The following is a 14,140-nucleotide window of genomic DNA, read 5'->3' as shown; positions in this document are numbered from 1 at the left end:
GGCTAGTAATGGAAAGGTGCTCGGAGAAGGGAACTCAGGCCTGCAGTGTAGGGCCTGCGCGCAGTTTACTAAGTTAGCATGTCCTGACAAGTGCAACCACTTGTCAGGCCTTACCTTCCCTTTTCCGTACACAGTGGGCACATCTGTGGTAGGTCCCGGGTAACCCCTGGGCAGGGTGCAGTGTAAGTAAAAAGCAGGACATATACTATGGTGTGTGCTATGTCCTGACAGTGAAAAACACTCCATTTCATTTTTCACTGGTGAAAGGCCATTCTGCCCATAGGACAGAATGGGGGACGCTGGGTACTGTGTTTGTTAGCCTAGTTTCCCATAAGTTTAAACTGGAGAGGTGAACTTTAGTATGTATGAACTCTCAGTGCCATAACACATCTTGCTATGAAAGTGATTTTGTCACTGTGTGTTCAGAAAGCACTTTTTAGAAAGTGGCTGAGTGTTGTGCTTTAGGCATTTCTGTGTGTCTCTGCTGAATGTGGATTGACTGGATCTCAGAGGCGAGAGGAGCTGGCGGAGGTCTTGACCCAAGGGAGGGGTTGAGATGGCACCAGGCTGACCTGCATCTGGAGAGTAGGAAGAGGAGAAGCCCAGGAGGTAAAGAGGCCTGGGTTGCGGTTCTAAACATTGACCATCTCCTGCTTAGTGATTAAGGATCCAGACCCCAGTAACAAAGGGAGATAGGTGATACAGGGAGGGAGAAACCCAAAGCTGATTTAGGCAGGGGTCAGGGACCCCTGAGCACAACAAACTTCAAAGACATTTAGGGGTATAACAATGAGAGCTGAGACCCCTGAACGTTGGAATAGAAATGGATTGAGACTGAAAAGGCTTAGACCCATTTTGTGGTCAATAGGAACCTTTGCTAAGGAAGGAACAACTGAAGAGATTGCTGGGAGGGACCGACCCTTGCTTCGTGATCTGGGGCTGGTCTGCAGTTTGCTGTTTTAACCAAGGAAGAGGCTGTTGGAACTGTGCTTTGTATGCTGGGTCCCCCTGCTTGAAGAAGACTGTGCTTTGTGCTGTGTCTTATTACCCCAAGGGCCCGAGGTGAGATGGCTCCCTGTTTGGAAACACAGGAACATAAAAGTTTCCGGAGATGTTTCAAGTGACTCGGAGGGCGCTTGTTTTGGCAGCTTGAGACCCTCGGAAGGTGCCCTGTGATCTTAGACACACAGAGGAGAAGCGAGACTAGGACACGCTGGGTGGCTGTCGTGGTGCACAGGAGGCGTTGGTGAAGAGCACCTGGTCAACGTGTGCATCGAAGATGATGTGAGCCTTGGACATGCTGGGTGCGTGTCGTGGTGCATCGCAGGTGTTGGTGAAGAGCGCCTGGTTGGCGTGTGCATCGGAGGTGAAGTGAGACTCGGATGCGCAGGGTGCGTGTCGTGGTGCACCGCAGGTGCTGGTGAAGAGCGGCTGGTCAGCGGGTGCATCGGAGGTGAAGGGAGTCTTGGACACGCATGGTGCGTGTCGTGGTGCACAGGAGGTGTTGATGAGGACCACCTGGTCAATGTGTGCATCAGAAGTGGAGTGAGTCTCGGACATGCATGGTGCGTGTCAGGGGGCACCAAAGGCGCTGGTGAAGAGCGCCTGGTCATTGAGTGCACCGGAGGAGAAGTGAGGCTCGGACACGGTGAGCATGTCACAAAACAGGCGAAGGCGTTGGTGAAGAACACCTGGGGATCGGGGCACCGAAATCGGAGTAAGTCTCCGTGAAGCAGTGTGCGTGCTTTGGTGCAACCTGGGACTGTGGAGGTGATCGGATGATCATTGTGTGCACCAGAAGAAAGTGAGTCTCTGCAGTGAAGTGTGCGGGACTTGGTGCTTACTGAGACCACAGGAAGGAGTGCCTGGTGAATGTTCACTCGAAGTCGATGTGAAGTCCAATCAGCGTTGTGTTTGTGACTTCATGCCAGAGGAGACCCGGATGGTGCTGTGTTGAACTTGCATCCGTAGTAACGTAATCTCAAAGTCGTGGGGTACGTGTGCCCTGCGGCTGCCTGAGACCTTCCTAACAGTCGCGGCCCGGACCGGCAGCCCCGTAGGAGCTGAGCTGCCAGGCCGAGCTGCTGAGGCCCATTGAGAACGTTTTTCACCGAAGGCCAAGTTCGCTTAAGGAGGAGAGAAGAGTGGGGTTGTGCCCCCCAGGTAACGTGGGTCACTGCCTGGGCGGGGTGCGGGGTCAGAGGGACACTCTCTTGGCCTCTCAGTCCTTCTGGCGACGTGAGCCTTTGCTTCGGCTCAGATTGGGGCCCAAACTGACCAAAGGAGGGGCAGTACTGGGGCCAGAGTGGGAAGCTGTACTTTATGTCATCGTTATTACGTGTGGGGGGACAACTGTTATCGAAGAGGCTGACTGTCGTAATACACATTGCTAATATTGCTACTAATGAACTGCTGGACTGTCTTATGACACCTGACATTATTTCTGCATAACAAAGTACACGATTGTAGCGCTACGCATTGCCTTGTTTCTCCATTGCAAAATACAGGATTGTAGCTATGCATTGCATTATTCCTTAATTGAAAAGTACATGATTGTAGTGGTGTGCATAGCATTATTTCCTCATTGCAAAGTACATGATGGGGTGTGACGCATTGCATTATTTCTTCATTGCACAGTACACGATTGTAGCTACGCATTGCATTATTCCTTAATTGGAAAGTACATGATTGTAGCGGTGTGCTTTGTATTATTTCCTCATTGCAAAGTACGTGATTGGGGTGTGGCACATTGCATTATTGCTTCATTACGCAGTCCATGATTGTAGTGGTATGCATTGCATTATTTCTCCCATTGCAAGATACCGGGGTGTATCGTTCCGCATTGTATTATTTCTCCTTAGTCCAGCACAGTAATGTATCATTACGCAGCACTCTATTGTCTGTCCATTGCAATGTGTGTGATTCTAGCATTATGACTAGCATAGCATTTTGAAAGCGGTGGTTGGGTTTTGAACCTACCACCCAGCCGGAACGAATATTACCCTTTATTTTATGTTGGCTTTTGTATTGTGTGGTCTGATCGTATATCTTTTTATACAAAGTTTATACCCGTTTTATCAAACTCGTGTGGAGTCCATTGGTGGTGTCACCAGTAGGTTGCTGTGAATGTGATTGCACATACTGTACACTCGGGCCTTGGGGATAGGCATGGCTGCTCGTGCCAAGCTACTAAGAGGGTGAGCACAGCTATCTTAAACGGTGTCCTTACTTGGTCTAACGTTGAGTGAGGAGTCCCGGGTCTTGCATTTGGTGACAGTGGTGCAGGACTGGGGCTCCGGTTTCGAACATTGTCCAATCAAAACATTTACGCCTGGCCACCAACATGTAGGCAGAGTCAAAACCCATTTCTGTAGCACTCCTGAATGTTCTTTTTTAAGTTGATCACCTTACATCTGCAGAGAGCTGCATTGGTAAGCCAGACATAAAAACAACTAACATAACACTTTGTGTTATTGAATAATTAGGACTGAACTTGTATCACAAGGTTTTTATTAGATATTTAGATCTTATAATAAGATATACAATTTACAAAATACATCAATTTATGCAACTTTAAAAAAGAGCTAAAGAATCTAAACATTTTACAACACATTAATTCATTAAATGGCCAATTTATCATCTTCATAGCAGCCTTTTGCTGTTGTAATGCCATATTAATAAAAAGTGGCTTTCAAAAATCTTAGTTGGTATACCTTTAAAACGGGATAGACAAATATAACATGTTCATTAGTCTGTATGTTATTATAACATAAGGTGCATATGCTTTCCTCCCAAACTACATTTTGCCATGCATCCGTCACAGTTTTTAGCAGTGAACATTTCAACCTACATAGCATTCTGCACCTACGCACCCTGAGTTCCAGGTTCCAACCCAAATACACTGCTGCCGGACATAATTGGATAACACACTAGAAATGGGATTTAATTCTACATATATCCGTATCATTCGTCATGGAATGATTTTTCATAGTATGCTTTAGATCATATTTAGGATGAACGTAGGTCATATCTGAACTAGTCAAAGAAAAACCCTGAAGTGCACATAAATTGTTAGTTAAAAACAAAACATCCTTTGTAGTAGAAAGGAAACATTCCTAGGCCATAAGACTCCTTAAGGATTTTTTTTCGGTGTGTAGAATACAATGATACCATCATAGGATAGCGCCTAGTCCTCTTATGTAAGTGTTCACCCGTACTAAGTCTAGCCTTAGCGCTTCTATTGAATCCATGGAATTTAAGGTGCTAATAGTGTGAAGAATCTTCCCAACCACCTTATGCATAAAGTGCCATAGGTTAATATTCATTGTTTCTATAGCATATGAAGGGATTGAAGGGATCTTCATTTTGTATACTGTTAAGAGATGATTAAAGTGCCTGTGACCTGTTGCTCAATAATGGGCCTTTAGTGTATTTCTATGAACATATGCCTTATGTGATATGTGTGCAATATGTTCACTGTCAGACAAATTTGCCAACTTAATTCTTCCGAGATAAGGGTATGATTGTACTACTTCTATGGTACGAATATTATAAAACCATTTATACTGTGTATTTGTCCGACACCCATTTGAACGGAGCCTTGTGGCCTTAGGTTTTTTAATATTAATCATCAGAAACTGTGTGTCTGAAAAAGATGTAATCTCATAAAGTTGGATGTTGAATCATAGCGAGGTGGTACCTCAAAGAATTACAAAAGAAATGTAATTGTCCTGATCAAATAAAGAAATGTGGTGATTATGAGGTAGAGAGAACCACCCTACTCCCTAATATGTGGTCGAAGACAACATAACAATATACAGATCAACCTCCAGGAAACGCTAACATATCACGTCGATAATAATAATCAAAGATTAGCATTAGTATTTTTTTTCATTCTTTTTTTATTCTTTTGCCCATTTGTGGAACTCTTTAGCCTCATGAGCTAACACGTGTTTCGTCACTCAATGGGAAAATATATTGCGCCTTCCTCGGGGCTATGTTCTCTTCCAAAGTTCTTTATGATTGGTTGTAATTCCGTACCCCTCTTTTAGATTCATAGACATATAATACTCAATGTCGCAATATCAGTATAGGACCTGTTCCAAAATATCAGTGTATAAGCTCAATAGTAACTTGCTCCATGTGTAAAGCATACCTTTCAGGGTTGCTCCCGTTCCGATACGGTGTATCCCTATCTGTATGACTCGCAGCGATTACCGTAACTGCTAGGCCAAAGAGTCATAGACTTGTCAACTGATAAGTATGTGTTTTTTGCCCACAGGCTATTGACCACTTTCAAAGGGAGCAGAGGCGAAAATTAAATTACCTGCTCTGAATCGTAAGGAGGGCACATTTCCCCTACAGCATGTTTTTAACTTCGTGAACATTGGCCAAAGCGGTGACTTAACTTTGAGAAGGGTGAACAAGAGTGGAAGTTCTAATTAGCACAGAGCAAGAGAAGAGATATTAGGGTGAGCGGTTTGGTCCACCTTTTTTGTGTTCGAGTGCACCAACCACTATGAAGGTGACCCATCAATGGGAGCGAACTGCCAGATGAAAACTATCCATTGGGATACCTGGAATATTGGAGAAAGTGGCGAATTTACCTCACCAAGGGTGAGCTAAATTTAGAGTCTCTGTAAATAATAAGCGATGTTTGAGCAATTGGGGATTATAATATGGCTAGAAGTGACCCCTCTTTCTTGTCTTACATTACTTCACCAAAAACAGGGTGACCCTCCCAAGTGAAAGTGGGCTTCTACATGAAGAAGGTGTATTGAAACATTTTACATAGGATCCCGTAATGTTCTTTGCATAATTTGTTTTGAAATGAGTTTACCATTGCAGATGGGGCTTGAATTGGAAAGTGCTGGATGAAGTTGGGCTATAGATTTGTGTGCCAAGAGTGGGAACATCTGTAGGTAGGTCACATGAATATGGTGGGCGCTTGAGCCCAATTTAGGGGGTTGAAGCATTATTCATGTGATGTATGTTTAGTGAGACATCTGGTGACCTGACTGTGGGGTGTGAAAATGTAATTGTATAGATATCTGCAAAATGAGCGAGTGAGTGGTTAGAGGCCTATTCGTTCACATCTCCCATAATTAGGACCTTGGAATTACCTACTTTATGCATATTCAAATTAATGTCATGAAAAAACTCATTTACCAAATGTGCATTTTCTTGACCTGGAGGAATATATAGGTTAATCAAAATAAAAGGAAAAGCAGAGTTGTGGCCCAAATTCTGCTCTGAGAATAAAATACTATGAAATAGCAGGGCCTCTCCTTGACTTAATAGTGGGACAGCTAATCACAAAGACATGTTTAATCTCGTTCTACTCACTTCTTAAATTGAATCCTGCTAAAGAGAGATACTGTTAAAACAGGTTATTGGTCCAGGTTTAGAACAGTAAATGGTATGACAACACTGCCAGTGTCTCCTATGGTTCTTGTCATTTATCATCTAAAAACATACTCTACTTCTTCTGCTTAATGAAAGAGGTGGCTCAGTCGAAGAATGGCTCCAAATGTTCAATTTGTTTTAATTATCTTTAGTTGTGTTACTTATATGTTATTCAGTCAGTTGCAAAATGTCAGGAGTGCTAATACTCTTATCTGTTTCTAACTGACTTTGAGTATATGATTTTGACAATACTTTTTGCTCGAGATATTTTTGGGTTCCCATTCATTTTATAGTAACTATCTTTCACGTGCAGAATAGATAGAGTACTCTGCTGTGCGCTCTCATTTTTTAATGCCATTTTAATTTATGTTTGCCCATTGCATGAACCCTCTGATTTTTCTTAGATAATAAATACATGTAATTCATCATTTTTACATATAGTGGCAACAATAGGCATTGCATTTAAGTTTATGCCATGGATAATTTTGCATGTTCAACCTGTCTTGCGACCAAAAATGTAGTGAGTTTTTTAGTTTCAAAGTGACAAAAGAAGAATTATTCCTTACTAGTCCAGATATATAGCTGTAAAATCACGAAATATCAATCAATCGAAAGAGTAACCGTGATGAAAGCTAGCGAATTTAATTAATATTATCCAAATAGAGACATAACAAAATGCTAACATAGACAAGGGAACGACTAATGACTTGCTCCAGAAACTCCGCTCCTCCAGAGAATCTCCTCCGGACTTCCATCTGCATAGCTTACCCAAGCAAGATATAGTTTAAAGACTTTGTGCTCATCTCTTTGTAGTAGATATTGAGCAATACTTCTCAACTAACGTTTCTACTGTAGAGTAAGTACAGTTCTGTATAATTTATGTAAAATCGTTGTGCCTTATGAGCCAATTTGCTGGATGTATTAGCAGGGCAAAATAATTTATTAACCTGAGTACACCTCAATATTATCTCAAGTTTATATACAAGTTTACTGTTTTTTTTTAACTCTTATATTCTTGTGAGATATTGTAAAGTCACCATAGAAAATCAGCCTCACAATATCGCTGTTTGTTAACAGTGAAAGTGTACTATGGATACTGTTCCTGTTTCGTCTGGTGCTTGGCAAGCATTTTATTTCTTCTTGCAGAGGCATTGGATGTTTCATCAAAACATTTCTATCCTTACATGTGTACGGTAAACACATTCTAAATGCCATTATCGGAGTCATTTGTTTGTTTAGAGTGGTGTACTGTAAAATTATATAATGGGTTGTGTTTCCTTCACGGACTCCTGTATAAAATAAAACGAAACATGCCGCATTAAAAGACAGACTGCAGTTACTGCAGGATGATGATGCAGTTTTTTTGCAAATCCTTGCCTAATGATTGGCTCAGTCACTCACTGTATTGTATTAGGGAGTACCTTTATTCAAAATAGTTTAAAGAATGCATTGCTTACTCACAACAACAATTAATGGAACAGATTGGATTGATGTAAACTCTAGGGGTAAGAGAAATTGGTGAAATTTGCCCTCATGTAATTATGCAAAGATTTGATAAAATTATGCAAAATTATGCAAAATGTGAATCTGCTATTTTGTGCTAATTTCAGCACAAAATACATCCTTGTGTCAACTTTTGACACATGGATTCATTTTTTAAAAAGCACCAAAAATAGCAACCGAATGTATTCTGTTGTTCCAGTAAATTAGTGATATAATGGCGTAATTTCGAAAGTTTTGTGTAATAAGCATAACATGAAATTTCCAAAATCATGTCAATTGGGCTGGCATAATGTACATTTAGCCGAGACCTAGTAAAATCCTTGAAGGATCAGATAGAACGTTTTTTATTAATCTTCCAAAGATAATGAAAATGTAGACTCCCTCATGTAAATCAGGACATTGGGAAAGGAAAAGTAATCCTTTTAAAAATGATTTGTCGAATATGTGAACCAATGAAAAACTGGATTGTACCCCATTTATGATTACTTTACTGTGAAATACCATATGCAATGATGTTTTTCTCACAAAATGAGCATATCTGACACATTAGCTGGACATTTATGGAAAATTATAAGACTAACATATGTGGAACAAAATCAATCTGACTAGTTGAATTACATAATATAACCTCTAAATTGAGTGGTTTTGATCATTTACAATGTTCACGCTTATAAGTAACTGTAGAGTCATAATGATTTTTGCGCTTCAGCATTTGAATTTTAGAATTTGCATTTTCATTATCATAAATAAGCAGCAGGCTGGAGGGTGTTTATTATGGATTGACAATGTATGAAAACAGAAGAGTTTAGTTGAGCATTGGTACACTGAAATAATTAATTTAGCACCATCAATCTCTCACTATGTGGTAGGTCTTTTTGTAATGATGTTAATAACTTTTCTATATCATGTTCCTTTAGATGTGTTAACTATACAAGAATCAACAAGAATAAGAAGAACTGTTTGTAAAGAACAAAATGCGGATATGACATTTCAGTAATTTTCCCAGGTAAGACGCATCTACGCATTTAAGATTCTACTAAGTTAATGTTAACGCCAAAGTATTGAACAGTGGTCTATTTTTGAAAGTGCTGCATAATAAAGTTCTGGCTTCATGGTGGAAGTGGGCAGTAGTTGGGGCATCAAGAGCAATAGCAGATATGGAATGGGGACAGAGATTAATTACAAGAGAGTTATGATATTTGCAACCATTATGGCAAATCTAATGTTGTTGATTGGTACTTTATTTAAACTAGTAATTTTGCATATGTAAGTGTCCTACACCTAACGTAATTAAAAGTATTGTCAGCATGTAGACACTTACCTAGTGAAGAACCTGAAGATCATTAAAAATAAACAAGGTGAACTGTTTAACACAATTTTTTCAAATGAGGAGCTGAAAATAAAAGTCCTGACCACCAAACAGAACAATTAGTACAACCTCTGCATCATCCTTACCATTGAAAATGGGCTACACCCAATTTTTAAATGCATAATCTGTAATATGATTAGATCCGAAGAAATTCTAGTGCATAGTGTAAAAGTTCTTGAGGACAAGATCACTTGTGTGCAATATGTTGAAACAAACAATTCTGGGGTATGGTTCCTGAAGATTGTAACCAGAATATATACTGACAGAAATGCTGTGTCCTAAATGCTGTTCAGAAAAATGCTTCCCCACTGGAAATAATACCTGAAAGGCTACAACAATTGGGATGATATTTTGGTGAGAAATATGTATGATACACTATGTCTATTGCATAATGTTTTTGAGAATGATTATCAGACACAACCTCTTTCGGCAATAATGTACCCCAAGATGTTTCTAAATTTTTCACTAAATGGCACCCATGGCATGATGATTAATTGTACATATCAAGCAAAATGATGATTTTACCGAATAACATAACCTGAAAATAAAGATTAAATTGAAGAGAAAGAGACGCTTATTATACGCTCTTCGTTAGATAAAGCCACCAACAGCAGCATATAGGTTGTGGAAGTATCTGAAACACTTCAACCTTTATAATAACTTGGCATCCTCACTCATTTTCACTTCTCCATGAACATATAATCTTTTTTTTTGTTTTGTAGGTCCTTGTTTCTTTTTAATATTTGATGTTTGTGTGGGTAATAAACAATATATTTGAATTTGGTCATTGTTTACTATTTTCTTTACGTGATTGATGTTGTCACTGACTACACCCGGCATAGTGTGCTTAACAGAGGCTATAATCTCTTCAAAAATTAAACTGCTCAATCAAATTCCTTCTCTTCTAAGTGACTCCACTGGGCGATGTACAAATAATCTTATCTGCATTTCATCTCCCGGCAGCCAAACAGTAAATATTCACTACAATAACTAGTGAAATTAAACCTATGAGTAATCTCACATTTTGTCAAAAAGTCTTATTTCCGAAATAAAGACAGGACCTACTAAACCGGTGAAGTTAGCATAGATGCTGTTATTTACGTCACACACGAATCTGTAGGAGACCCATTGAGACAAAATGAACGTCCACCCAGCCTAAAATGGCTGCCTAAGCCTGCAATATCTGAACGTGAAACTCTCACCAAAACCACAATACTGAACAGAAGTGTCATTGCACGCATCCACCTCCCTTAATCAGTGTTTATACCAGATAATAAGCAGACTGAATGGCTGTCTGCCAATATTCATGTCTCAATACTGATGCAGCAAATGAAAATGGAGAGCAGAGCGCCCACTTGCACTATTCCCAGATAGAAGAACGTAATTATTTGAACTTTATTTTTCGAAAAGTAACAAAGCAGTTCAAGAACTGAACCAAGGTTCTTTAAGATTAGAAAACTATACGCGTTGCATATTACTTTACCAATCACGATTGAAGAGCAATAGTAAAGGAAACTACTCACCGGGTAGCTAAATAAATATAATATTGTTAACGACAATCGCTCCACACCTCCATTCTTGACATTCGGTGCAATCGTCATTCAGGCTGCACTTGTGACAGCGAATCACTCACGCACATACACTTCCACAAAATTGTTTTTTACGACCCTCCTAAGGGTCTAAAACTCACCTATTAAAATTTAAACCCGAAAATTGAAGAATAATGTCCACTATTTCCTTTCCTTAGTTTTTTCTTAACCTGTTTTACCATATACTTTTGTTAGATGTGCTCCACGGCACTTGTGGCTAGCTAGCTCCATGCCCATCGTATTACCAACAGTTCATGAAGGATTGGCGAGGCCAGGAGAAAGTCTGGTAGAGTTTTATTTTGAATGCCTTCCCCACATTTAATCAATATGATCTAAAAACAGAGACGAGTTCTGACAGACCGAAAGAAAGTCTATTAAATAGCTGTGAGCAGCCCACACCTCCCTATACAGATATACGCTCGGGGAAGGTGCAGATCACATTTTTTTTAATGTAGGGAACACAACATTTTCTTGAGTCCATCCATGAAGTTAACTTTTGGGATTTTCCAAAAATTAAATACACTGCCTTGGTGCACTACATAATGGAATAATCCCATTTTGTTCCCATTCTAAACTGAGAGATTTACCGTCCACTTCATGTTATCTGAACAAATTAATCCTCTCTGACTATCACTTTCTTGTGTCCCTGTGAACCCATTCTCATTTGCCAAGTCATTACCTAGATAAAACTTGCAATCTTCCCGCTTCTCACACAACAAACCCTCAGTTGGACTGTATTTGTGATTGACAGCCAGAGCAGCTGACAAAAAAAACATGAGGGATTCGCTGCACCATCTGTGAAATTGCCAGGAAGTACACATACAGTTTCTGCAGCGCTGTGAAAGCAGATGGATAGCTCGAAATAATCTCAACTGTAATCATTCTGCCCAGGCCTATTAGAGGGCCCCTGATAGATGCCGCCTGTAGCGCCAAACTAGCAGAGCAGCGGCCGGCTCTATCACCAAATCTGAGAGCGATGTATCTTGTCTCTTTCAGTGAGAATAACAAATAACGCCACGTCCCCAATGTAATATGACTGCGTTTTGATTTTCTCGCAGAATGATTTTTTTGTATTTTTTTTATGAAAGACTGATGCTGTGGAGGTTGATAATGAACAGATAACCTTGTGCAGCGAGATAACTCCTCTTCTGGGAAGATTCAGTGCCAGAGAGAGAGTATTTGAAAAGAAAGTGGGATGGCTGTGGCTGCTGGAGGCACAGAAAAGAACATTGTTTTTATTTAAAAGCCTGGACAGCTATGGAAAGCGCTGAAGGTCAGGTTGAAACATATCCATGGACTCAAATCTCCAAAGCTGGACGTGAGTGGGCTTTTGCAGGGGGAACCTGGGGATGAGCATGCTGCCTGTGGGCCTATTGGTTCGCTTTTATCTTTGAGACCGTGGGCTAGTTCATTATCTCATGGAGATACATAATCTGTTCTGGACCAGCATGCCAGCTATAATAATGATAGTATGAACTGTAAGGAGCTGGCTAAGGGTGAAGCTGTCTTTGGTGCATCAGGCTCAGTGACAACCGAGCCCATAGTGTGAGATGCCCACTACACCCTATTATGGGCTTTATCTATGAGAAGTGGCACATCGCTGCGTGAAAAAAGCAATGCGTCACTTTTCAGTGCGCCCTCCTTGCGACCTGATAGATGCGTCATGTTTAGTGTATGACTCATCATATCTCAAGAAATGACAGATATGTCAGGATTACAGACGTATCTGTTGGTTCAAAACTGACGCATTGCTGGGGTGTGTCTGAAAACAGATGGAACTCCAGCAATGTGTCCTTTCACATGAGGCAAGCCCCATGTGAAAGGGCCTGCATCAGTCTTACGCCTGCTTTGTGGCAGGCGTAAGATGTTGACACAGTAGCGTGCTAGAAGTTGTGCAGTGAAATCTGATTTCAATGCATCACTTCAACGAGGCTTTTTGCAGGGGAATGCTCACCCTGCATACATTTTACCTGACTCGGGTGTAATGTAGCGCAGAACTTTACAAAGTGACGCATCTGCTAAGGTGCATCACTTTGTAAATAGGGCGCAATGTGCTGCATTTTTTATGCCTCCATTGCTTCACAAAAAGTAAGGCAAAGGCGGTGTAAAAGTGTCGCAAGGGCTAATGAATAAGGCCCTACGTTTCCTTCACTACCTAACCAGGAGTGGGTAAGGTTTCATTTTTTACCTTTCGGCCTGTGGCACCATTGGTACTTCACTTGAACTTACCCTCCAAAGTTCACTTCGCTATCCAAATAAACTACGCTCTGAAAAATAGCACGAATATCAATTCCCGCTAATTGTGCAGCAAGACTAATTAAGTATTAGCTGTATTTTTTTTTAACCTCATTTATTGTTGTGATGCTTTTAATTATGCAAAGAGGGGTTTATGTATTAATGTTTAAATGAAATCTAAGTCTAATAAACTCATATTAAAAAAAATCTATGTTTGTATATAAATAATATGATTTTCCACTAGAGTACATCTGACTGTTACTCCACCGTCTATAGCAATATACATTGTTACTCACTTGACCAGCACATTTATTACCATGGCCCCTTTCCCAAAAATGTTGCTGTGATTTATTCTTGTAGTCCTCCTGATTTCCAGGAGTAAATTGAAGAGAAGCTAGGTTTATTATAAGACTCCTTCACACCCACTCATACTCAAATCTTTTTGAATTGGTCCTTTCATTTCTAAAATTCCTGAATCGCGTTGCTCTAAAAAAATATATACATTTCCCATTCAAGAGGTTTACCTTTTGATGCATGCTTTTTTCTAAGCATCAGAGTTTTTCAGAATGTTTTAGCTTCTGGGTGGCAGTTGCGCAGGGAATTATGCTTTTTCTCAGGTCACACTTTTTCTTTGAGAAAAAAATGTATTTGCATGGGGCTTCCAGTTTTGACTTCTTGAACATTTTACCATCTAAGTTTCTTACTGATGAGGCTCTCTTGTCTTCTAAGAACATATTGAAATCTCGGCGTGCTCTAGAGATGATTACATTTAGAATCTGTTGAGCTAAGCCATGGCGAGCTGATCAGATCTGACACCAAGACTCCAATTATGAACTGTTGCTGACTAGGTCAGTTATGGCCAACTCCCTGGCAGCATTACCGCTAGATAAAGCCATCCAATTAGATGCTGGCTATTAATTAAGAGAAATAACATTACAACCGCTAGTTTTTTTCAGCTTTCATTCTCTGCTAGTAAAAGGCGAAAGTTACTGGGATGTGTGCCTTATTGGACTTTCCCAAATTGTTGTAACTGTTTTAT

The 14,140-nt window shown here is 40.3% G+C and overlaps 1 protein-coding gene across 1 annotated transcript in view; it reads left to right on the top strand.

Annotated features, from left to right (window-relative positions):
• NLGN4X (neuroligin 4 X-linked) overlaps positions 1 to 14,140 on the top strand; it is a 719,294-nt gene that overhangs the window by 225,981 nt on the left and 479,173 nt on the right. The window contains exon 3 of the mRNA XM_078657971.1: positions 8,826 to 8,914. The gene's annotated coding sequence lies outside the window, so the exon portion shown is untranslated. The remainder of the gene's footprint in view (positions 1 to 8,825; positions 8,915 to 14,140) is intronic.

Source organism: Lissotriton helveticus, chromosome 8, assembly GCF_964261635.1.
Source record: "Lissotriton helveticus chromosome 8, aLisHel1.1, whole genome shotgun sequence".
Taxonomy (NCBI): Eukaryota; Metazoa; Chordata; class Amphibia; order Caudata; family Salamandridae; genus Lissotriton; species Lissotriton helveticus.
Note: the sequence above shows the minus strand (reverse complement) of the source record. Positions and strands in the feature narration are given on the sequence as shown.